The 27,155-nt window shown below is 42.0% G+C and overlaps 1 pseudogene; it reads left to right on the top strand.

Moving 5' to 3' along the window:
- LOC115202652 (replication protein A 70 kDa DNA-binding subunit-like) overlaps nucleotides 1–12,426 on the top strand; it is an 85,101-nt pseudogene extending 72,675 nt beyond the window's left edge.
- Nucleotides 12,427–27,155: the final 14,729 nt, after the last annotated feature.

Here is a 27,155-nt window from a genome sequence, read left to right as displayed (position 1 = left end):
GCTGACACCTTGTGGCATCCATAAGAATTGCATACTGGGAGCTAGATTTAATTATTTCCTTATACTTTCCATTGTAAGAGCATGGGCTCTCAAAACAGATTCCGGTTGGTTTTTCTTTGGATTTTCTCCTTCCATATCTATTGTGGTATAGTTTCCAACATTATTTTAACATTTCTACAAACTTCAAAGTGTTTTATTTCCAATGGTACCAATTATATGCATATCCTGGCTTCAGGGCCTGAGCTACAGGCAGTTTACTTTGGGCACATCAGTCAGGCGGAAATTGAGAAAAAAGGACCCTAGCACTAACAAGTTTTAAGTGTTTGTCTTTCCCATTCAATCTCTGAATGGCACACGTACACAATCCATGTCTCAATAGTCTCAAGGCTTAAAAAATTATTTAACCTGTCTCCTCCCCTTCATCTACACTGACTGAAGTGGATTTAACAAGTGACATCAATAAGGGATTATAATTTTCACCTGGTCAGTCTATGTCATGGAACGAGCAGGTGTTGTTAATATTTTGTACACTCAGGGTATATACACTGAAACCATACACTGAAGAGCAATTACACGACATAGAAACAACCTCGACACTCATGCTGTGTCTCTCTCTAATCTCTATCTCTCCCTCTCTCCATCCCCCTCTCTCCTTCGCTCTCTCTCTCTCTCTCTCTCGCTCTACTTCTCCCTCTCTCTCTCCCTCCCTCCCTCTCTCTCTCTCTCCTCTCCAGGCTAACATAGCAGACTTCAGTGATAACCAGTGGGTGACATGTTTCCATGAGACAGCAGAGGGCATTCTGGGTCACAGTGCAGAGACTCTGGGCCAGCTTAAAGATACAGTGAGACGTACACACACGCACGCACACACACACTGTCTCTCTCGCTCTCTCTCATGCACACACACACATACACACTGTGAACCTTTCCCCTGTCTGTCCATCAGGATGAGGCAGCGTTTGACGAGGTGTTCCGGAAGGTCAAATTCACCACACACGTCTTCCGCAACAGAGTCAAGCTGGAGACGTACAACGTGAGTACACACACATCTAAAAAAAAACACACACACACACACGCACATCTAGACACATACACACACACACACACACACAGTCGTGGAGATTGGGCCATTACCATAGAAACAGAATCTTATTATGTGGTCATCACTTAGGGAATATGGCCAAACAAACCACTAATGCATTCATTACCTTTAATTAACCACCAATTACTGTTTGTAATTTGCCATCTCATCCTCGTTAGCTTAATTAATCAAAGGTTAATTAGCTGCTAATACAAGTAACGCGTTACCATAGAGACGCAATGGTCCAGTGCAGGGCTATTCAACTTGCGGCCCATGGGCCAGATCTGCCCCATTTATCAATTTAGAATGGCCAATTCTGAACATTAAGAAAATAAATCCAAAATCCTAGATTTAGTGCCAAAAGGAGCCCTCCTTCAATATTCTCAAATGGGAGAATCTGTTTTCCTGTAGTCCCGCCCACTAAGTGCTGTCAATCAATATCACCCAACATACCAGTTACAGCCAATCAGAGCCACTAACAGGGGTACAGGGTATGTCTGCTTGTCTATCGAATGAGATCGCTACACTCCCTGATACACCAGTGTGCTTTGCACTTAATTTAGCAGTGAGTTAACAAAATGGATATTATGGCTATCATAAACTTTATCCGATCAATATCTAGCCTGCGACATCGCTCTACTTTTACATAATGAAGTTCGGTGGCTAAGCAAGGATAATAATGCTCTCAAGAGAGCATGTAGTTCTTATCAGATGTATTTGTTTGTATAACATCGTCACTCAGTTGAATCGACTTCATTTGGAATACAGGGAAGGGATTAAACAGTTTTTCACGTGATTGAAAAAACGTACTTCCTTTCAACATATGTGTTATTTTCTTCTCTGATTTGAGCCCAAGTAAAACGCTCCATTACCCTACACTGCGGGATTATCTTCAGTCATCACCAGTACGGATCACTCCCGTGATGTTGACTTTAGCTTTCAGCCTAACTTTGCAACGAGATTTGATGAGTTTAAGTCCCCACAGACGTGCTGTAGAACGTTCTCTACTGATGCGACGGGAGAGAGACTTCTCCGGCAAAAAGCTGGTCAACTGAGATATGCCATGAGTAAAATGTTTCCTATGTGTAAATAAAAACAAAAGGTGAATCTATGTATGTCAACTGTCTTATAATGACAAATGTGTTCCATAATTTCAACAATGTGATACACTGAATTAGGCTAATATTAAAGCACTTCAAATGAACTTTTAGGAACATTTTTAATAAAAGAGCTTTGTAAGATTATATTTCTGTTTGCTCATTGTTTTTTACACTGGTTTTAGGAAGAGTAATCCCATGTCTGGACCCCCTGCAAATAACCTTTTTCAAATCTGGTCCCGTAACAATACAGTTGAATAGCCCTGGACTAGTGGTATAGTTTATACAGACATATATACAGAGACAGACTATATAAGGCCTGTTAGCTGTTCATATTTATTTATTTATTTCACCTTTATTTAACCAGGTAGGCAAGTTGAGAACAAGTTCTCATTTACAATTGCGACCTGGCCAAGATAAAGCAAAGCAGTTCGACACACACAACAACACAGAGTTACACATGGAGTAAAACAACATACAATCAATGATGCAGTAGAAAAAAATAAGACTATATACAATGTGAGTAATGATGTGAGATAAGGGAGGTAAAGGCAAAAAATGCCATGGTGGCAAAGTAAATAAAGTATAGCAAGAAAAACACTGGAATGGTAGATTTGTAGTTTGAAGAAAGTTCAAAGTTAAGATATAAATAATATGGTGCAAAGGAGCAAAATAAATAAAATATATAAATACAGTAGGGGAAGAGGTAGTAGTTTGGGCTAAATTATAGATGGGCTATGTACAGGTTCAGTGATCTGTGAGCTGCTCTGACAGCTGGTGCTTAAAGCTAGTGAGGGAGATAAGTGTTTCCAGTTTCAGAGATTTTTGTAGTTCGTTCCAGTCATTGGCAGCAGAGAACTGGAAGGAGAGACGACCAAAGGAGGAGTTGGTTTTAGGGGTGACCAGAGAGATATACCTGCTGGAGCGCGTGCTACAGGTGGGTGCTGCTATGGTGACCAGTGAGCGGAGATAAGGGGGGACTTTACCTAGCAGGGTCTTGTAGATGACCTGGAGCCAATGTGTTTGGCAACGATTATGAAGCGAAGGCCAGCCAACGAGAGCATACAGGTCGCAGTGGTGGGTAGTATATGGGGCTTTGGTGACAAAACGGATGGCACTGTGATAGACTGCATCCAGATTGTTGAGTAGGGTATTGGAGGCTATTTTGTAAATGACATCGCCGAAGTCGAGGATTGGTAGGATGGTCAGTTTTACGAGGGTATGTTTGGCAGCATGAGTGAAGGATGCTTTGTTGCGAAATAGGAAGCCAATTCTAGATTTAACTTTGGATTGGAGATGATTGATGTGAGTCTGGAAGGAGAGTTTACAGTCTAACCAGACACCTAGGTATTTGTAGTTGTCCACAAATTCTAAGTTAGAACCGTCCAGAGAAGTGATGCTGGACAGGCGGGCAGGTGCAGGCAGCGATCGGTTGAAGAGCATGCATTTAGTTTTACTTGTGTTTAGGAGCAGTTGGAGACCACGGAAGGAGAGTTGAATCGCATTGAAGCTCGTCTGGAGGGTTGTTAACACAGTGTCCAAAGAAGGGCCAGAAGTATACAGAATGGTGTCGTCTGCGTAGAGGTGGATCAGAGATTCACCAGCAGCAAGAGCGACATCATTTATGTATACAGAGAAAAGAGTTGGCCCAAGAATTGAACCCTGTGGTACCCCCATAGAGACTGCCAGAGGTCCAGACAGTAGGCCCTCCGATTTGACACACTGAACTCTGTCAGAGAAGTAGTTGGTGAACCAGGCGACGCAATCGTTTGAGAAACCAAGGCTACTGAGTCTGCCGATGAGGATGTGGTGATTAACAGAGTCAAAAGCTTTGGCCAGGTCAATGAATACGGCAGCACAGTATTGTTTCTTATCGATGGCGGTTACGATGTCGTTTAGGACCTTGAGCGTGGCTGAGGTGCACCCATGACCAGCTCTGAAACCAGATTGCATAGCGGAGAGGCTGCGGTGGGATTCGAAATGGTCAGTAATCTGTTTGTTGACTTGGCTTTCGAAGACCTTAGAAAGGCAGGGTAGGATGGATATAGGTCTGTAGCAATTTGGGTCAAGAGTGTCACCTCCTTTGAAGAGGGGGATGACAGCAGCTGCTTTCCAATCTATGGGAATCTCAGACGACACGAAAGAGAGGTTGAACAGGCTAGTAATAGGGGTTGCAATAATTTCAGCAGATAATTTTAGAAAGAAAGTGTCCAGATTGTCAAGCCCAGCTGATTTGTAGGGGTCCAGATTTTGCAGCTCTTTCAAAACATCAGCTGAATGGATTTGGGAGAAGGAGAAATGGGGGAGGCTTGGGCGAGTAGCTGTGGGGGGTGCAGTGCTGTTGAATGCAGTAGGGGTAGTTAGGTGGAAAGCATGGCCAGCCGTAGAAAAATGCTTATTGAAATTCTCAATTATAGTGGGCTTATCGGTGGTGACAGAGTTTCCTATCCTCAGTGCAGTGGGCAGTTGGGAGGAGGTGTTCTTATTCTCCATGGACTTTACAATGTCCCAGAACTTTTTAGAGTTGGAGTTGCACGAAGCAAATTTCTGTTTGAAAAAGCTAGCCTTGGCGTTTCTAACTGCCTGTGTGTATTGGTTTCTAACTTCCCTAAAAAGTTGCATATCGCGGGGGCAGTTCGATGCTAATGCAGAACGCCACAGGATATTTTTGTGTTGGTTAAGGGCAGTCAGGTCTGGGGAGAACCAAGGGCTATATCTGTTGATGGTTCTACATTTCTTGAAAGGGGCATGCTTATTTAAGATGGAGAGGAAGGCATTTTTGAAAAATAACCAGGAATCCTCTACTGACGGGATGAGGTCAATATCCTTCCAGGATACCAGGGCCAGGTCGATTAGAAAGGCTTGCTCGTTGAAATGTTTCAGGGAGCGTTTGACAGTGATGAGTGGAGGTCGTTTGACCGCTGACCCATTACGGGTGCAGGCAATAAGGCAGTGATCGCTGAGATCTTGGTTGAAAACAGCAGATGTGTATTTAGAGGGCACGTTGGTTAGGATGATATCTATGAGGGTGCCAGTGTTTGCGGCTTTGGGGTTGTACCTGGTGGGTTCATTAATAATTTGTGTGAGATTGAGGGCATCAAGCTTAGATTGTAGGATGGCTGGGGTGTTAAGCATGTCCCAGTTTAGGTCACCTAGTAGCACGAGCTCTGAAGATAGATGGGGGGCAATCAGTTCACATATGGTGTCCAGAGCACAGCTAGGGGCCGAGGGGGGTCTATAGCAGGCGGCAACGGTGAGAGACTTGTTTTTGGAGAGGTGGATTTTTAAAAGTAGAAGTTCAAATTGTTTGGGTACAGACCTGGATAGCAGGACAGAACTCTGTAGGCTATCTCTGCAGTAGATTGCAACACCGCCCCCTTTGGTCATTCTATCTTGTCTGAAAACGTTGTAGTTAGGGATGAAGATTTCAGAGTTTTTGGTGGACTTCCTAAGCCAAGATTCAGACACAGCTAGGACATCCGGGTTGGCAGAGTGTGCTAAAGCAGTGAATAAAACAAACTTAGGGAGGAGGCTTCTAATGTTAACATGCATGAAACCAAGGTTATTACGGTTACAGAAGTCATCAAAAGAGAGCGCCTGGGGAGTAGGAGTGGAGCCAGGCACTGCAGGGCCTGGATTCACCTCTACATCCCCAGAGGAGCAGAGAAGAATAAGTATGAGGGTACGGCTAAAAGCTATAAGAATTGGTCGTCTGTGACGTCCAGAATAGAGAGAAAAAGGAGCAGGTTTCTGGGGGCGATAAAATAGCTTCAAGGTATAATGTACAGACAAAAGTTATGGTGGGATGTGAGTACAGAGGAGGTAAACCTAGGCATTTAGTGATTATGAGAGAGATATTGTCTCTAGAAACATCATTGAAACCAGAAGATGTCATAGCATGTGTGGGTGGAGGAACTGAGAGGTTGGATAAGGTATAATGAGCAGGGCTAGAGGCTCTACAGTGAAATAAGCCAATAAACACTAACCAGAACAGCAATGGACAATGCATATTGACATTAAGGAGAGGCATGCTTAGCCGAGTGATCAAAGGGTCCAGTGAGATTCAGACAGCTAGCCGGGCCATAGGTAGCAAGCTGGTGGAAGATGGGAGGGAGGTCTGTTTTTAGCCACCTCGTGCGTTTCCGTCTGTGGGTTAGTGGGGTTCCGTGTGGAAGGGGGGACCTGTCCAAGTTGGCAAAATAGTTAGTTATAGTGGCCCAAGAAAAGTGTCCGATAGACCAATTCAGATCGCAGCCGAAAAGACAGCTAACGATTAGCCGGCCGCAGATGGGCGATCAGGTTACGTCGCGACGGAGGGGCCAGTTGGACAACTCCCTCGGGCAGATAACGTCGGTGGTCCAGTCGTGAAGACCCGATGGGGCTCCGCATCGGCAGTAAAACGGGTCAGGATAGGTGAGTTGTAGCCCAGGAGACACTTCAGCTGGCTAGCTCAGGAAAAGCCCACGAGTGGCTGACGGAACTCCTCAGCTGGCTAGCTGGCTAGCTCCGTAATAATGTGTGTTAATTCCGTGACCGACGTTGCCAATAGTCACTCAGGTAGCAGCTAGTTAGCTGCAAGATCCAGGTGTAAATGTCCAGAGCCTGCGGTAGAAATCGGGGAAAGGAGAGAGAATAGGTCCGGTATGCTCTGGTCTGAGTCGCGCTGTACAAAAACTGGCGATAGCTTTTCGAGCTAATGGATAGCTGAGGACAGCTAACCGTGGCTAGCTGAACTTCAACGTTAGCCAGTGAAAATGGCTAACCTCTGGCTAGCTTCTGTTGTGGAATTCAGATGAGGTAAATAATACTTTCTTTTTTTTTTAATTGGTGAGGTGGGTTGCAGGAGAGTGCTTTGAGGTTGAGATTTTAGAATAAAAAATGTAAAAAGATAAGTGAAGAAAAAATATGTAAATATATATATACACGGGACACGACAAGAGGAGGGTAATGGACGTCTGAACTGCTACGCCATCTTGGAATAGATGTATATGTATATATATATACAGAGACAGACTATATAAGGCCTGTTAGCTGTTCATATGTACAGAGACAGACTATATAAGGTTTTGTTAGCTGTTCAAATATACAGAGACAGACTATATATGGCCTGTTAGTTGTTCATATATACAGAGACAGACTATATAAGGTTTTGTTAGCTGTTCATATATACAGAGACAGACTATATAAGGCCTGTTAGCTGTTCATATATACAGAGACAGACTATATACGACCTGTTAGCTGTTCATATATACAGAGACAGACTATATAAGGCCTGTTAGTTGTTCATATATACAGAGACAGACTATATAAGGGTTGTTAGCTGTTCATATATAAAGAGACAGACTATATACGACCTGTTAGCTGTTCATATATACAGAGACAGACTATATAAGGCCTGTTAGCTGTTCATATATACAGAGACAGACTATATAAGGCCTGTTAGCTGTTCATATATACAGAGACAGACTATATAAGGTTTTGTTAGTTGTTCATATATACAGAGACAGACTATATAAGGTCTGTTAGCTGTTCATATATACAGAGACAGACTATATACGGCCTGTTAGCTGTTCATATATACAGAGACAGACTATATAAGTCTTGTTAGCTGTTCATATATACAGAGACAGACGACATAAGGTTTTGTTAGCTGTTCATATATACAGAGACAGAATATCAAGTCAAATAAAATTTTATTGGTTCCATACACATGGTTAGCAGATGTTAATGCGAGTGTAGCGAAATGCTTGTGCTTCTGGTTCCGACAGTGCAGTAATATCTAACAAGTATTTAACAATTCCCCAACAACTTCCTAATACAGACACATTTAAAAGGGGGGAATGAGAATATGTACATATTCTTATACCGAGAGACTTTAATAATGTTTACATTTCTTACATTACTCATATCACATGTATATACTGTATTTTACACCATCTAGTTGCACCTTGCCTATGCTGCTTGGCCATCGCTAATCCATATATTTGGATTAGCGATGGCCAAGCAGCATAGGCAAGGTGCAACTAGATGGTATAAAATACAGTATATACATGTGATATGAGTAATGTAAGATATGTAAACATTATTAAAGTGGCATTATTTAAAGTGACTAGTGATCCATATTGTTAAAGTGGCAAGTGATTGGGTCTCAGTGTAGGCAGCAGCCTCTCTGAGTTAGTGATTGCTGTTTAGCCTTGAGATATAAGCTATTCTTCAGTCTCTCGGTCCCAGCTTTGATGCACCTGTACTGACCTCACCTTTAAATATAACAGCTAACAGCTTGTTAGCTGTTGTATTTGTACTGTATATATGTAGTGGTGTAATAATGTTATTTGATGCACTGTTGTATCTGTTTTTTAATGTGTGATGTAAGTGCCTGATGTAAGTGCCTGAAAAACATTATTTTGGGGATCCATAATAAACCCCAGGAAGAGTAGCTGGTGTCTTGGCAGGAATGAATGGGGATCCATAATAAACCCCAGGAAGAGTAGCTGCTGGCTTGGCAGGAACAAATGGGGATCCATAATAAACCCCAGGAAGTGTAGCTGCTGTCTTGGCAGGAATGAATGGGGATCCATAATAAACCCCAGGAAGAGTAGCTGCTGTCTTGGCAGGAACGATGGGGATCCATAATAAACCCCAGGAAGAGTAGCTGCTGTCTTGGCAGGAACAAATGGGAATCCATAATAAACCACAGGAAGAGTAGCTGCTGTCTTGGCAGGAATGAATGGGGATTCATAATAAATACAAATACAGTAAGAGACAGACTATGTAAGGCCTGTTAGCTGTTCAAATATAACCCGAAGTGGCGCAGCGGTCTAAGCCACTGCATCTCAGTGCTTGAGGTGTCACTACAGACACTCTGGTTCGAATCCAGGATGTATCACAACCAGCCATGATTGGGAGTCCCATAGGGTGGCACACAAAGAATTTGTTCTTAACAGACTTGCCTAGTTAAATAAATTAATAAATATACAGTAACACCCAATAGACACAGCATATTGGTCTAGTGTTTTAATAGAAGCAGCATATGGACCCATTGGTCTAGTGTTTTAATAGAAGCAGCATATGGAGAAAAAAAATGTATGAAATGTATGCATTCACTACTGTAAGTCGCTCTGGATAAGAGCGTCTGCTAAATTACTAAAATGTCAAATGTAAATATGGACCCATTGGTCTAGTGTCTTAATAGAAGCAGCATATGGACCCATTGGTCTAGTGTCTTAATAGAAGCAGCATATCAACCCATTGGTCTAGTGTCTAAATAGAAGCAGTATAAGGACCCATTGGTCTAGTGTCTAAATAGAAGCAGCATATCAACCCATTGGTCTAGTGTCTAAATAGAAGCAGCATATGGATCCATTGGTCTAGTGTCTTAAAACCTGTTTTAAGGTCAAATACTTATTTCCCTCATTAAAATGCAAATCATTTTATAACATTTTTGACATGCGTTTTTCTGGATTTTTTTGTTTTTATTCTGTCTCTCACTGTTCAAATAAACCTACTATTAAAATTATAGACTGATCTTTTCTTTGTCAGTGGGCAAACGTACAAAATCAGCAGGGGATCAAATACTTTTCCCCCCCACTGTAGTTAAATAAAAAATAAAAATAATAATAATAATAAAATAAAATGGCACCATAGCAGATGTTTTATAAAGGTGTTATGTCACCATGGCAGATGTTTTATGAAGATGTTATGTCACCATGGCAGATGTTTTATGAAGATGTTATGTCACCATGGCAGATGTTTTATGAAGGTGCTATGTCACCATGGCAGATGTTTTATGAAGATGTTATGTCACCATGGTAGGTGTTTTATGAAGGTGTTATGTCACCATGGCAGGTGTTTTATGAAGGTGTTATGTCACCATGGCAGGTGTTTTATGAAGTTGTTGTGTTTCATGAAGGTGTTATGTCACCTTGGCAGATGTTTTATGAAGGTGTTATGTCACCATGGCAGATGTTTATGAAGGTGCTATGTCACCATGGCAGGTGTTTAATAAAGGTGTTATGTCACCATGGCAGATGTTTTATGAAGGTGCTATGTCACCATGGCAGGTGTTTAATAAAGGTGTTATGTCACCATGGCAGATGTTTTATGAAGGTGCTATGTCACCATGGCAGGTGTTTAATAAAGGTGTTATGTCACTATGGCAGGTGTATTATGAAGGTGTTATGTCACCATGGCAGGTGTTTAATAAAGGTGTTATGTCACTATGGCAGGTGTATTATGAAGGTGTTAAGTCACCATAGCAGGTGTATTATGAAGGTGTTATGTCACCATAGCAGGTGTATTATGAAGGTGTTATGTCACCACAGCGTTTAAGGGAGTTTCCAATTTAGACTCAAGTGTCTCGGTGTCTTAGAAATTGTTTCTGAAGTGTGAAGTGCTGAGGATGGAATGGAATAAGTGTGTTTCTGAATGGAATAAGTGTGTTTCTGAATGGAATAAGTGTGTTTCTGAATGGAATAAGTGTGTTTCTGAATGGAATAAGAAAAAGTGTGTTTCTGAATGGAATAAGTGTGTTTCTGAATGGAATAAGTGTGTTTCTGAATGGAATAATTGTGTTTCTGAATGGAATACGTGTGTTTCTGAATGGAATAAGTGTGTTTCTGAATGGAATAAGTGTGTTTCTGAATGGAATAAGTGTGTTTCTGAATGGAATAAATTAGTGTCTGAAGTGAAGTGAATGAAATTAGTGATTGTCATAGAGGTGTGTGTGTGTGTGTGTGACTAATATATTTGAGTAGATTGTGATAGTGATGTGGGTGTGGGAGACGTCAAATGAAAAGCTGTCACTCTGTCTGATCCGCGGGCGCCCTTTTAAAGAGCACTGTTATTCAATTATAATGAAATCATATTAAATTAGTTGTCATCGACTGTCAAGTGGTCTTGTTTTCCCCTCAAACCCCCCTCTTCTCCTCAGGTACACTAACAGAGGAAATAATAAATGGAATGATGAATCACATCAGAGTTAATGGGAAAGTTAGAGATGATTCAGGAGTCAACACAGCTGAGTCTTGTCTATGCGGCGTCCCCTGCATCTGTTACCGTGTGAATCAGGAGTCAACCCAGCTGAGTCTTGCTGGTTGTCTATGCGCCGTCCCCTGCATCTGTTACCGTGTGAATCAGGAGTCAACACAGCTGAGTCTTGCTGGTTGTCTATGCGCCGTCCACTGCATCTGTTACCGTGTGAATCAGGAGTCAACCCAGCTGAGTCTTGCTGGTTGTCTATGCGCCGTCCACTGCATCTGTTACTGTGTGAATCAGGAGTCAACCCAGCTGAGTCTTGCTGGTTGTCTATGCGCCGTCCCCTGCATCTGTTACTGTGTGAATCAGGAGTCAACCCAGCTGAGTCTTGCTGGTTGTCTATGCGCCGTCCACTGCATCTGTTACTGTGTGAATCAGAAGTCAACCTTGCTGGTTGCAAATGGGCCATTTCCTGAATAACTCACTGTGTTAATAATGAGTTATTATCATTTGATTTGAAAGGTGAAAAAGTCAGATGTTTTGCTGGCCATCTTTAAGTTTGGGTTTTGTTTGTTTCCCATCATGAACGGGCTAAAAAAACAATACTCTCGGCAACCAAGGACCAAATCTCGCTTGAATGTTGGCCCATTTGTCTGTCCAGGAGAGACTAACCAAACACAGGTGTTATAAAACCGAAAAGCCTACTCTTGTTACATCTAGTGGTTCTAACCAAACACAGGTTAAATACTGATATGTGTAAACAATACTCTCGTTACATCTAGTGGTTCTAACCAAACACAGGTTAAATACTGATATGATGTGTGTTTCAGGATGAGTCCCGTGTGAAGGCCACGGTGATGAAGGTGAAACCAGTGGACCACAGAGAGTACAGCAGGAGACTCATCAGCAACATCAGGAAAATGGCCGCCTAAAGATTTTTTATTTTTAAAGTATTGACTATTTTTACTTTAATTTATTTAGTAAATATTTTCTTAAGTCTTTCTTGAAACTGCATAGTTGGCCTGTAAGTAAGCATTTCATGCTAAGGTTGTATTCTATTGTATTCGGAGCATGTGACAGATTTGATTTGATTTAAACATTAACCATTAGAGGGAAAAATTCTAAACTGACTTAAGATCAGTGTTTAGGGGAAACTCAACCCCACACCCAGAATTATAGACTCAACTGAACAAAATGGCTGCCTAAACACAGAGCCAGCTGACATTGAGGAAAAGATCATGATCATTAGAAAGCAAATTACGGACTCCTCTTTAAATCTGGGTATTCCTCCAAAGCTTCATTGTCCTGAGTCTGCACAACTCTGCCAGGACCTAGGATCAAGGGAGATACTAAAGTGTTTTAGTACTATATCTCTTGACACAATGATGAAAATAATCATGGCCTCCAAACCCGCAAGCTGCATACTGGAGCCTATTCCAACTAAACTACTGAAAGAGCTGCTTCCTGTGCTTGGCCCTCCTATGTTGAACATAATAAACGGCTCTCTATCCACCGGATGTGTACCAAGCTCACTAAAAGTGGCAGTAATAAAGCCTCTCTTGAAAAAGCCGAATCTTGACCCAGAAATTATAAAAAACTATCGGCCTATATCGAATCTTCCATTCCTCTCAAAAAAAATTGAAAAAGCTGTTGCACAGCAACTCACTGCCTTCCTGAAGACAAACAATGTATACGAAACGCTTCAGTCTGGTTTTAGACCCCATCATAGCACTGAGACTGCACTTGTGAAGGTGGTAAATGACCTTTTAATGACGTCAGACCGAGGCTCTGCATCTGTCCTCGTGCTCCTAGATCTTAGTGCCGCTTTTGATACCATCGATCACCACATTCTTTTGGAGAGATTGGAAACCCAAATTGGTCTACATGGACAAGTTCTGGCCTGGTTTAGATCTTATCTGTCGGAAAGATATCAGTTTGTCTCTGTGAATGGTTTGTCCTCTGACAAATCAATTGTAAATTTCGGTGTTCCTCAAGGTTCCGTTTTAGGACCACTATTGTTTTCACTATATATTTTACCTCTTGGGGATGTCATTCGAAAACATAATGTTAAATTTCACTGCTATGCGGACGACACACAGCTGTACATTTCAATGAAACATGGTGAAGCCCCAAAATTGCCCTCGCTAGAAGCCTGTGTTTCAGACATAAGGAAGTGGATGGCTGCAAACTTTCTACTTTTAAACTCGGACAAAACAGAGATGCTTGTTCTAGGTCCCAAGAAACAAAGAGATCTTCTGTTGAATCTGACAATTAATCTGGATGGTTGTACAGTCGTCTCAAACAAAACTGTGAAGGACCTTGGCGTTACTCTGGACCCTGATCTCTCTTTTGAAGAACATATCAAGACTGTTTCAAGGACAGCTTTTTTCCATCTACGTAACATTGCAAAAATCAGAAACTTTCTGTCCAAAAATGACGCAGAAAAATTAATCCATGCTTTTGTTACTTCTAGGCTGGACTACTGCAATGCTCTACTTTCCGGCTACCCGGATAAAGCACTAAACAAACTTCAGTTAGTGCTAAATACGGCTGCTAGAACCTGACTAGAACCAAAAAATTTGATCATATTACTCCAGTGCTAGCCTCCCTACACTGACCTCGTGTTAAGGCAAGGGCTGATTTCAAGGTTTTACTGCTAACCTACAAAGCATTACATGGGCTTGCACCTACCTATCTTTCCGATTTGGTCCTGCCGTACATACCTACACGTACGCTACGGTCACAAGACGCAGGCCTCCTAATTGTCCCTAGAATTTCTAAGCAAACGGCTGGAGGTAGGGCTTTCTCCTATAGAGCTCCATTTTTATGGAATGGTCTGCCTACCCATTTGAGAGACGCAGACTCAGTCTCAACCTTTAAGTCTTTACTGAAGACTTATCTCTTCAGTAGGTCCTATGATTAAGTATAGTCTGGCCCAGGAGCGTGAAGGTGAACGGAAAGGCTGGAGCAACGAACCGCCCTTGCTGTCTCTGCCTTGCCGGTTCCCCTCTTTCCACTGGGATTCTCTGCCTCTAACCCTATTACAGGGGCTGAGTCACTGACTTACTGGTGTTCTTCCATGCCGTCCATGGGAGGGGTGCGTCACTTGAGTGGGTTGAGTCACTGACGTGGTCTTCCTGTCTGGGTTGGCGCCCCTCCCTTGGGTTGTGCCATGGCGGAGATTTTTGTGGGCTATACTCGGCCTTGTCTTCGGACGGTAAGTTGGTGGTTGTAGACATCCCTCTAGTGGTGTGGGGGCTGTGCTTTGGCAAAGTGGGTGGGGTTATATCCAGCCTGTTTGGCCCTGTCCGGGTGTATCATCGGATGGGGCCACAGTGTCTTCTGATCCCTCCTGTCTCAGCCTCCAGTATTTATGCTGCAGTAGTTTATGTGTCGGGGGGCTAGGGTCAGTCTGTTACATCTGGAGTATTCTCTTGTCTTATCCGGTGTCCTGTGTGAATTTAAATATACTCTCTCTAATTCTCTCTTTCTCTCTTTCTTTCTTTCTCTCGGAGGACCTGAGCCCTAGGACCATGCCTCGGGACTACCTGGCATGATGACTCCTTGCTGTCCCCAGTCCACCTGGCCATGATGCTGCTCCAGTTTCAACTGTTCTGCCTGCGGCTACGGAACCCTGACCTGTTCACCGGACGTTCTTGTTGCACCCTCGACAACTACTATGATTATTATTATTTGACCATGCTGGTCATTTATGAACAATTGAACATCTTGACCATGTTCTGTTATAATATCCACCCGGCACAGCCAGAAGAGGACTGGCCACCCCTCATAGCCTGGTTCCTCTCTAGGTTTCTTTCTAGGTTTTTGGCCTTTCTAGGGAGTTTTTCCGAGGGAGTTTTTCCTAGGGAGTTTTTCCTAGCCACCGTGCTTCTTTCACATGCATTGCTTGCTGTTTGGGGTTTTAGGCTGGGTTTCTGTACAGCACTTTGAGATTTCAGCTGATATACGAAGGGCTATATAAATACATTTGATTTGATTTGATTTGATTACTACTGTTACTGTCTGGTCCTGTATCTCAACAATTAAGACAAAAATTGCAGAAACTGAACAAGGAGAGATTATTATAATTTTTTTCTCCATTTGATCTAATTTACATTTGATTATAGACTAAATAAATAGTCTATATGTCACGTAGAGTAGGCCAGAAGGTTAAACTGAAAAACCTAACCTCTATCAAATAAAAAGATGGCGGAGCCGCAAAAGTACTTCTGTGCAAGGGTATTTATTTACAGGGTGAATCCGGAAGAAAAACAACAGTACTGCCATCCAAACTTCTCCGTCACACTATACTTCTGCCATTTAGCAGACACTTTTATCCAAAGTGAATTAGTCATGCTGCATACATTTTATATATGGGTGATCCCAGCATTCAAACTCACAACCATTGTCACAGCAAGCGCTTTGCTCTACTGACTGAGCCAAACAGGACCAGTTGGCAGCCAGTTTGTCACTATTTGCACTTCTTTTGGACAAAGTCCTTTTGTATGACGACCTTGTAAACATTGTTCATCGTTAGAATTCTCCATAGGAAATGCCATGTTATATTTTATTTTATTTATTTAACCTTTATTTTATTAGGGAGTCTTTTACAGATGAGCCGTGAATTACATAAATTACAGAAAAAACACACATCAGTATAAATACAAGCAGAAAGAAAAACACGGTCATAAAAAACAAACACATTCATTTTTTTTAATTTTTTTTTAAACTTGTATTTAACCAGGTAGGCTAGTTGAGAACAAGTTCTCATTTACAACTGCGACATGGCCAAGATAAAGAAAAGCAGTGCGACACAAAGAACAACAGAGTTACACATAGAATAAACAAACAAACAGTCAATAATACAATAAAAAAAGTCTATATACAGTGTGTGCAAATGAGGTAGGATAAGGGAGGTAAGGCAGTAAATAGGCCATAGTGGTGAAATATTTACAATATAGCAATTAAACACTGGAGTGATAGATGTGCAGAAGATGAGTGTTCAAGTAGAGATACTGGGGTGCAAAGGAGCAAAATAAATAACAGTATGGGGATGAGGTAGTTGGATGGGCTATTTACAGATGGGCTATGTACAGGTGCAGTGATCTGTGAGCTGTTCTGACAGCTGGTGCTTAAAGCTAGTGAGGGAGATATGAGTCTCCAGCTTCAGAGATTTTTTTGCAGTTCGTTCCAGTCATTGGCAGCAGAGAACTGGAAGGAAAGGCGGCCAAAGGAGGAATTGGCTTTGGGGGTAACCAGTGAAATATACCTGCTGGAGTGCGTGCTATGGGTGGGTGTTGCTATGGTGACCAGTGAGCTGAGATAAGGTGTGGCTTTCCCTACCAAAGACTTATAGATGACCTGGAGCCAGTGGGTTTGGGGACGAATATGAAGCGAGGGCCAGCCAACGAGAGCATACAGATCGCAGTGGTATATGGGGCTTTGGTGACAAAACAGATGGCACTGTGATAGACCGCATCCAATTTGAGTAGAGTGTTGGAGGCTATTTTGTAAATGACATCACCGAAGTCAAGGATAGTCAGTTTTACGAGGGTATGTTTGGCAGCATGAGTGAAGGGTGCTTTGTTGCAAAATAGGAAACTGATTCTAGATTTAATTTGGGATTGGAGATGTTTAATATGAGTCTGGAAGGAGAGTTTAGTCTAACCAGTTGTCCACATATTCTAAGTCAGAACCGTCCAGAGTAGTGATGCTGGACGGGAGGACAGGTGTGGCCAGCGATCGGTTAATGAGCATGCATTTAGTTGTACTTGCATTTAAGAGCAGTTGGAGGCCACGGATGGAGAGTTGTATGGCATTGAAGCTCGTCTGGAGGGTTGTTAACACAGTGTCCAAAGAAGGGCCAGAAGTATACAGAATGGTGTCGTCTGCGTAGAGGTGGATCAGAGAATCACCAGCAGCAAGAGCGATGTATACAGAGATGTATACAGAGAAAAGAGTCAGCCCAAGGATTGAACCCTGTGGCACCCCCATAGAGACTGCCAGAGGCCCGGACAACAGGCCCTTCGATTTGACACACTGAACTCTATCAGAGAAGTAGTTGGTGAACCAGGTGGGAAACCAAGGCTGTTGAGTCTGCCGATAAGAATGTGGTGATTGACAGAGTCGAAAGCCTTGCTCAGGTCGATGAATACGGCTGCACAGTATTGTCTCTTATCGATGGCGGTTATGATATCGTTTAGGACCTTGAGCGTGGCTGAGATGCACCCATGACCAGCTCGTAAACCAGATTGCATAGCGGAGAAGGTACAGTGGAATTTGAAATGGTCGGTAATCTGTTCGTTAACTTGGCTTTTGAAGACCTTAGAAAGGCAGGGTAGGATAGATATAGATCTGTAGCAGTTTGTGTCTAGAGTGTCTCCCCCTTTGAAGAGGGGGATGACCGCGGCAGCTTTCCAATTTTTGGGGATCTCAGATGATACGAAAGAGAGGTTGAACATGCTAGTAATAGGGGTTGCAACAATTTTGTCTGATAATTTTAGAAAGAGAGGTTCCAGATTGTCTAGCCCGGCTGATTTGTAGGGGTTCAGATTTTGAAGCTCTTTCAGAACATCAGCTATGTGGATTTGAGTGAAGGAGAAATGGGGGAGGCTTGGGCAAGTTGCTGTGGGGGGTGCAGGGCTGTTGACCGGGGTAGGGGCAGCCAGGTGGAAAGCATGGCCAGCCGTAGAAAAATGCTTATTGAAATTCTCAATTGTCGTGGATTTATCGGTGGTGACAGTGTTTCCAAGCCTCAGTGCAGTGGGCAGCTGGGAGGAGGTGCTCTTATTCTCCATGGACTTTACAGTGTCCCAGAACTTTTTGGAGTTTGTGCTGCAGTAGGCAAATGTCTGTTTGAAAAAGCTAGCCTTTGCTTTCCTAACTGCTTGTGTATATTGGTTCCTAACTTCCCTGAAAAGTTGCATATCACGGGGGCTATTCGATGCTAATGCAGTACGCCACAGGATGTTTTTGTGCTGGTCAAGTGCAGTCAGGTCTGGAGTGAACCAAGGGCTATATCTGTTCCTGGCTCAAATGTTTTTGAATGGGGCATGCATATTTAAGATGGTGAGGAAAGCACTTTTAAAGAATAACCAGGCATCCTCTACTGACGGAATGAGGTCAATATCCTTCCAGGATACCCGGGCCAGGTCGATTAGAAAGGCCTGCTCGCTCTATTGTTTTAGGGAGCATTTGACAGTGATGAGGGGTGGTCGCTTGACCTCAGACCATTACGGACGCAGGCAATGAGGCAGTGATCGCTGAGACCCTGGTTGAAGACAGCAGAGGTGTATATGGAGGGCAGGTTGGTTAGGATGAAATCTATGAGGGTGCCCATGTTTACTGATTTGGGGTTGTACCTGGTAGGTTCATTGATAATTTGTGTGAGATTGAGGGCATCAAGCTTAGATTGTAGGATGGCCGGGGTGTTAAGCATGTCCCAGTTTAGGTCACCTAACAGCACGAGCTCTGAAGATACACGAGGGGCAATCAATTCACATATGGTGTCCAGAGCACAGCTGGGGGCAGAAGGTGGTCTATAGCAAGCGGCAACAGTGAGAGACTTGTTTCTGGAAAGGTGGATTTTTAAAAGTAGAAGCTCGAATTGTTTGAGCACAGACCTGGATAGTAAGACAGAACTCTGCAGGCTATCTCTGCAGTAGATTGCAGCTCTGCCCCCTTTGGCAGTTGTATCTTATCGGAAAATGTTATAGTTAAGGATGGAAATGTCAGGGTTTTCCTAAGCAAGGATTCGGACATGGCTAGGACATCCGGGTTGGCAGAGTGTGCTAAGGCAGTGAATAAAACAAACTTAGGGAGGAGGCTTCTAATGTTAACATGCATGAAACAAAGGTTTTTACGGTTACAGAAGTCAACAAATGAGAGCGCCTAGGGAATAGGAATGGAGCTAGGCACTGCAGGGCCTGGATTAACCTCTACATCACCAGAGGAGGAGTAGGATAAGGGTACGGCTAAAGGCTATAAGAACTGGTTGTCTAGTATGTTCAGAACAGAAAGTTAACGGAGCAGGTTTCTGGGCATGGTATAATAGATTCAAGGCATAATGTACAGACAAAGGTATGGTAGGATGTGAATACAGTGGAAGTAAACCTATGCATTGAGTGATGAGAGAGAGATTGTCTCTAGAAACATCATTTAAACCAGGTGAGGTCACCGCGTATGTGGGAGGTGGAACTAAAGGGTTAACTAAGGCGTAATGAGCAGGGCTAGAGGCTCTACAGTGAAGTGAGGCAATAATTACTAACCAAAACAGCAATGGACAAGGCATATTGACATTAGGGAGAGGCATGCGTAACCGAGTGATCAAAGGGGTCCAGTGAGTGGCTTGGCGGGCTGGAGATACGGCAATTCAGACAGCTAGCGGGCCGGGGCTAGCAAGTTAGCAGAAGGGCCTTAGCGGGACGTCGAGATTGAAGAAGTCTGTTGTTTCCCCCTCGTGCTGTTTCGTCGGCAGACCAGTTGTCGTGGATCAGCAGGGCTCCGTGTGGTAAAAAGGTCCAGGCCAATTGTCAAAAGATGTATAGCGGCCAAAGAATTTGTCCTATGGGCCTCTTATGCTAACAGTCCGATATGATCTAGACAGTTAGCAGGCCGCGGCTAGCAGATGGGCATTCAGGGGACGTGACAATGGAGGAGCCATTTGAAAAACCCCCTAGGGCGAATTACGTTGGTAGTCCAGTCGTGATGGTTCGGCGGGGGTCCAGGCCAATTGGCAAAATAGGTATTGTAGCCCAATGAGTGGCTGATGGACCTCTTCGGCTAGCCGAGAGATGGGCCTAGCAATGGCTAGCTCCAGGCTAATTGGTTCTTGCCTCGGGACAGAGACGTTAGCCAGGAGTGACCGCTCGGATAGCAGCTAGCTAGATATGGAGAAAAATAAGTCCGATTTGCTCATGTTTGAATCGCACTGTGCAGACTGGAGAGAGTTGTCCGGGCTAAAGGTAGCTGATGACCGCTAGCAGTGGCTAGCTGACTACTACCTAGTAGCTAGTTAGCTGGCTAGCTTCTGTTGGGGGTTCTGGTTCAAAAGTAAAGAAAACAGCAGATCCATACCACATTAAGTTGAGGTTAAGAAAAATATTTTAAAAAGATATGCAAAGAAAAAATATATAATATATATACACGGGACACGACAAGAATTAATCAGTAGTAAGGTCGTCATTCAGCTTTCTGAATTAACCTAGAGGCACCAAAACATCACATTCGTTAGTAATAAGGTCCTCAATCAACTTTCTGAATTGACCTAGACACCAGAACATCATATTCATCAGTAATAAGGTCGTCCTTCAGCTTTCTGAATTGACCTAGAGGCACCAAAACATCAAATTTAAAAACATTTTGAAGATTGGTCCACAAATAAGGTGTAAGAAAACTAAAAGGGCTTTATAAATGAAAACATAGCTATGCATCAACCAACATTACATCAAAGAAGGCCAACCATCTTCCTGGTAGAGAATACAGTGATGAGCAGTAAATAAAGAGCAGTGTGCTATGATCAACTGCATGTAACGGCGATAATGAGGTGGCAGCTACGTTCATATACAGTAGACGACGTTGCCATAGTCTAGGACCGATAGGAGGAACGTCGACTGAATAATCTGCTTTCTACTATTTAGTGAGAGGCAGTACCTATTCCTACTTCTTTATTAAGTCATCAATATGCTTTTCAAAAGACAGCTTTTCATCTTTCCAGATGCACAGATATTTGTAAGCAGGAACACAATCAACATGGATACCATCCAAAGTACATATGATCAAATCATCAGAGTTATTGGTATGCATTCTAGAGAACAACATATACTTAGATTTACCTGTATTACAATACTAACTCAAGAATGTTTTACTGTAATACAATGAAGGCAGACTGTAGTTCAGATAGAGCCTGGTCAGCCATGGGGGCAATAGCACACACAACATTATCATCTTCATACAAGTGCAGGTTAAATTATTTTACAGCCGATATTGTTAATATAAACAGGAAAAAGTACAGGACCTAGATTCGACCCCTGTGGGACACCTTTTGTAATATCCAGGAAACCTGATTTAACATCATCAATAGATACACATTGAGTTCTATCGGTCAAGTAATTTGTAAACCAGTTACATGCAGCCTGGTCTAGGCCAATTGAGGAAAGCCTCTGAATTAGCAATGAGTGATCAAATGTATCGAAGGCCTTTGACAGGTCAATGAAGAGTGCAGAACAATGTTGCCTTTTATCCATACAGTTAACCACATAATTAACTACAGTGGTTGGTCCTTTAAAAGTTGCAGCACAGCTTGCATGGTGCCGCAGAATTCTATGGCACGTTATTTAAGTGTCAGCCACTGTTACCATTAATGCTTGTTAGTGCTAGTTTGACCACCAGAGGGCATCTTTGAGAAGCATTTGAAAGCCTTCAATAGTGGCTGTAATAGAGAATGTAAAACCTTTTTTGTAAGAACATAGTATATGGGACTGATTTTAAGAAATGTTGCTTCATTCATTTGCTTAATATTATGGTGTTTTTATTCCAAGAAAAACAAAAAACCCTCAGGATTTCCGTTAGGATGGAACGGAAAATATGCCGCTGTACAACATGACGTTCTGGAGGGGATGTGGATGACCACACACCATAGCAATACAGCACTGAGAGCATAACATTTCCACACCCTAATTGTATTATTGTAGTCTAACCAATAACCATTTGACGATAGAATTCTCCCCCTACCCTCCTTCTAGGCAAGTCTATTGTTCTGCTAATAGCCCTGCTAATAGTCATAATGGTGCTGTACAACGTGACCGTGTGTCTTTGAAAGAGTATTTTCCAGTAAGCAACAATTTGTTAACCTTCATTAGCCTACTTTGTTCCAATATTTCTGTCATTCAGTGATATTTATTCCCATAGTAATTCGTTATGGATCCATGAGGAAATAAACATCTGCATTTTGAAAGAGTATTTGTATCATTATTTTATTAATGAAAGCATAAAGAAATACAGTACTGTACAGTATCTGCTTTATCTGACATTTTGCGATTGCATGATGTTACGTACGCCTCTTGGAGGAGGGAACGCAACACCCCGCTACATCTCAACTCCCCGCAGAGTGAAAAAGTATGTGATCGTAGGTGCGGGGATGGACGACAGAGGCAGAGAAAAATACAGTTTACAGGGAATTTATTATTCCTTAACACGGTAATATGGGGAAAAGTGGGTTGATGGAACCAAACTTCAAAGTGTTTCCTTTCAAATGGTACCAAGAATATGCATATTCTCGCTACAGGCAGTTAGATTTGGGTATGTGATTTTAGGCGAAAATTGGAAAAAAAGGGCAGATCCTTAAGTTAAGCACTCGGATATAGTATCAATAACATCAGTTATGGCAGCAGGGGGGCGGTAAATCCCAGCAACATATAAATGTGCATTCTGGTTTATGGACGTATCTACAACCAGGAGCTCAAATGTCTTGGTTATGTTGTGACCTAATCTTGGTTCTTAGTGTTTAAGTTTATAATTACGTGGACAGACAGTCTTATCTTATTTACAGAGATACTGGGGGAAGTTGTTTTGCTTTAAGTTGGTTCTTATTAAAATGTTTAGAGCATTTTCAAAATAATACATTTTATCAAGAGGCTGTTTAGGCAAAAAGATACACTCTGCGTGTGTGTTCACAAGTGTGTGTGTTCGTGCGTGCAGACGTGCATCAGAGTGTGTGATAATGAGACATTTTTGTATGTTTCCCCCTGAGAATTACGTTCAACATTCTAGAAAGAAAGAAGTGATTAATTAAGGATCCGCCCCTTTTTTTTACATTTTTGCCTAAAATGACATACTCAAATCTAACTGCCTGTAGCTCAGGACCTGAAGCATGGATATATCCATTCTTGATACCATTTGAAAGGAAACACTTTGAAGCTTGTGGAAATGTGAAACTAATGTAGGAGAATATAACACGTTAGGTCTGGTAAAAGATAATACAAAGAAAAAAACAATTGTTTTGTATTTTTTTGTACCATCATATTTGAAATGCAAGAAAAAGTCCACAATGTATTATTCCAGCCCAAGCGCAATTCAGATTTTGGCCTCTAGATGGTAGCAGTGTATGTGCAAAGTTTTAGACTGATCTAATGAACCATTGCAATTATGTTAAACAGTAGCATGGTATTGTTTCACTGTAATAGCTACTGTAAATTGGATAGTGCAGTTAGATTAACAGGAATTTAACCTCTCTGGGCTATGTGGGACGATTTCGTCCCACCTACGTAACAGCCACTTCAATCCAGTGGCGCAATTTTTGAATCGTTAGAAATGCTATAACTTCAATTTCTCAAACATATGACTATTTCACAGCTATTTAAAGACAAGAATCTCGTTAATCTAACCCCACTGTCCGATTTCAAAAAGGCTTTACAACAAAAGCAAAACATTAGATTATGTCAGCAGAGTACCCAGCCAGAAATAATCACACAGCCATTTTTCAAGCTAGCATATCATGTCACATAAACCCAAACCATATCTAAATGCAGCACTAACCTTTGATGATCTTCATCAGATGACACACCTAGGACATTGTGTTATACAATACATGCATGTCTGTTCAATCAAGTTCATATTTATATCAAAAACCAGCTTTTTACATTAGCATGTGACGTTCAGAACTAGCATTCCCACCGAACACTTCCGGTGATTTTACTAAATTACTCACGATAAACGTTCACAAAAAGCATAACAATTATTTTAAGAATTATAGATACATTACCCCTCTATGCACTCGATATGTCCGATTTTAAAATAGCTTTTCGGATGAAGCACATTTTGCAATAATCTAAGTACATAGCCCGGCATTACAGGGCTAGCTATTTAGATACCCACCCAGTTCAGCCTCCACCAAAATCACATTTCCTATAAGAAAAATGTTCTTACCTTGCTTGTTCTTCATCAGAATACACTGCCAGGACTTCTACTTCAATAACAAATGTTGGTTTGGTCCCAAATAATCCATCGTTATATTCCAACAGCGACGTTTTGTTCGTGAGTTCTAGAATGCTTCTTCGCGGTGTCGCGCATGGCGCATTGGCGTGTCAAAAATGTCTAAATATTCCATTACCGTACTTCGAAGCATGTCAACCGCTGTTTAAAACCAATTTTTATGCCATTTATGTCGTAGAGAAGTGTTAATATTCCGACCGGGAGTATGCATTGAGCCTAAACAGCCGAATAAAATTTCTCCTCAGAAGCGACTCATGCACGCGCATCATTGAAAGGTCCTCCGAGCATCCACTTACAAAAGGCGATAATATATTTCAACCTGAGGTTCCCTCGTAAACCTTCAGTTATTTCGCGGGCTCTGAGAGCCTATTGGAGCCCTGGGAATTGTCACGTTACAGCTAAGATCCTTACTTTTCAATAAAAAGAGGTAAGACGCACGACTCCTTGTCAGACAGGGTACTTCCTGCTTGAAGCCTTGTCAGGTTTTTGCCTGCCATAGGAGTTCTGTTATACTCACAGACACCATTCAAACAGTTTTAGAAAATTCAGAGTGTTTTCTATCCAAACCTGAACAATAATATGCATATTCTAGCTTCTGAGTTGGTGTAGGAGGCAGTTAAAAATGGGAACATATTTTTTCCAAAATTCTCAATACTGCCCCCTATACCAAACAGGTTAAGCTTTCTGCCAATATCAGATACATCTATGTCCTTGGAAAATGTTTCTTGTTTCTTACAACCTCATGCTAATCGCATTAACGCACATTAGCTCAACCGTCCCGTGGGTGGGACACCGATCTGTAGAGATCCTTAACCTCTCTAGGGTATGTGGGACGACCTACTCAACAGCCAGTGGAATCCCGTGGCGCGATATTCAAATACCTTAGAAATACTATTACTTCAATTTCTCAAACATATGACTATTTTACACCATTTTAAAGACAAGACTCTCGTTAATCTAACCACACTGTCCGATTTCAAAAAGGCTTTACAACGAAAGCAAAACATTAGATTATGTCAGCAGAGTACCCAGCCAGAAATAATCAGACACCCATTTTTCAAGCTAGCATATAATGTCACATAAACCCAAACCACAGCTAAATGCAGCACTAACCTTTGATGATCTTCATCAGATGACACTCCTAGGACATTATGTTATACAATACATGCATGTTTTGTTCAATCAAGTTCATATTTATATCAAAAACCAGCTTTTTACATTAGCATGTGACGTTCAGAACTAGCATACCCACCGCAAACTTCCGGTGAATTTACTAAATTACTCACGATAAACATTCACAAAAAACATAACAATTATTTTAAGAATTACAGATACAGAACTCCTTTATGCAATCGCTATGTCCGATTTTAAAATAGCTTTTCGGCAAAAGCACATTTTGCAATATTCTGAGTAGATAGCCCAGCCATCATGGCTAGCTATTTTGAACCCCACCAAGTTTGGCCCTCACCAAACTCCGATTTACTATTAGAAAAATGTGATTACCTTTGCTGTTCTTCGTCAGAATGCACTCCCAGGACTTCTACTTCAATAACAAATGTTGGTTTGGTTCAAAATAATCCATAGTTATGTTCAAATATCCTCTGTTTTGTTCGTGCGTTCAAGACACTATCCAAAGGGTGACGAATGGTGACGTGCCCGACGCGCTTCGTGACAACAAGAAAATTCTAAATATTCCATTACCGTACTTCGAAGCATGTCAACCGCTGTTTAACCTCTCTGGCGCATGTGGGACGAACTCGTCCCACCTACGTAACAGCCACTGAAATCCAGTGGCGCGATTTTTGAATCGTTAGAAATTCTATTACTTCAATTTCTCAAACATATGACTATTTTACAGCTATTTAAAGACAAGAATCTCTTTAATCTAACCCCACTGTCCGATTTCAAAAAGGCTTTACAACGAAAGCAAAACATTAGATTATGTCAGCAGAGTGCCCAGCCAGAAATAATCAGACACCCATTTTTCAAGCTAGCATATAATGTCACAAAAACCCAAACCACAGCTAAATGCAGCACTAACCTTTTATGATCTTCATCAGATGACACACCTAGGACATTGTGTTATACAATACATGCATGTCTGTTCAATCAAGTTCATATTTATATAAAAAAAAAAGCTTTTTACATTAGCATGTGACGTTCAGAACTAGCATAACCCCCGCAAACTTCCGGGGAATTTACTAACAGTTTGCTAAATTACTCACAATAAACGTTCACAAAAAGCATAACAATTATTTTAAGAATTATAGATACATTACTCCTCTATGCACTCGATATGTCCGATTTTAAAATAGCTTTTCGGATGAAGCACATTTTGCAATAATCTAAGTACATAGCCTGGCATCACAGGGCTAGCTATTTAGACACCCACCTAGGTCAGCCTCCACCAAAATCACATTTCCTATAAGAAAAATGTTCTTACCTTGCTTGTTCTTCGTCAGAATACACTGCCAGGACTTCTACTTCAATAACAAATGTTGGTTTGGTCCCAAATAATCCATCGTTATATCCAAACAGCGACGTTTTGTTCGTGAGTTCTAGACACTATCAGAATGCTTCATCACGGTCTTGCTCATGGCGCATTGGCGTGACAAAAAATGTCTAAATATTCCATTACCGTACTTCGAAGCATGTCAACCGCTGTTTAAAACCAATTTTTATGCCATTTCTCTCGTAGAAAAGGGATAATATTCCGACCGGGAATATGCATTGAGCCTAAACAGCCGAATTAAATTTCTCCTCAGGAGCGAATCGTGCACGCGCCTCATTCAAAGGTCCTCTGAGCCGCCACTTACCAAAGCCGATAATGTGTTTCAGCCTGAGGCTCCCTCGTCAACCTTCAGGTATTTCCCGGGTTCTGAGAGCCTATCGGAGCCCTGGGAATTGTCACGTTACAGCTAAGATCCTTACTTTTCAATAAACAGATGCAAGACACACGACTCCTTGTCAGACAGGGTACTTCCTGCTTGAAACCTTGTCAGGTTTTTGCCTGC

This window comes from Salmo trutta, chromosome 12 (genome assembly GCF_901001165.1).
Source record: "Salmo trutta chromosome 12, fSalTru1.1, whole genome shotgun sequence".
In the NCBI taxonomy this organism is placed as follows: domain Eukaryota; kingdom Metazoa; phylum Chordata; class Actinopteri; order Salmoniformes; family Salmonidae; genus Salmo; species Salmo trutta.
The sequence above is the reverse complement of the archived record's forward strand: the minus strand, read 5'-3'. Positions and strand labels throughout refer to the sequence as shown.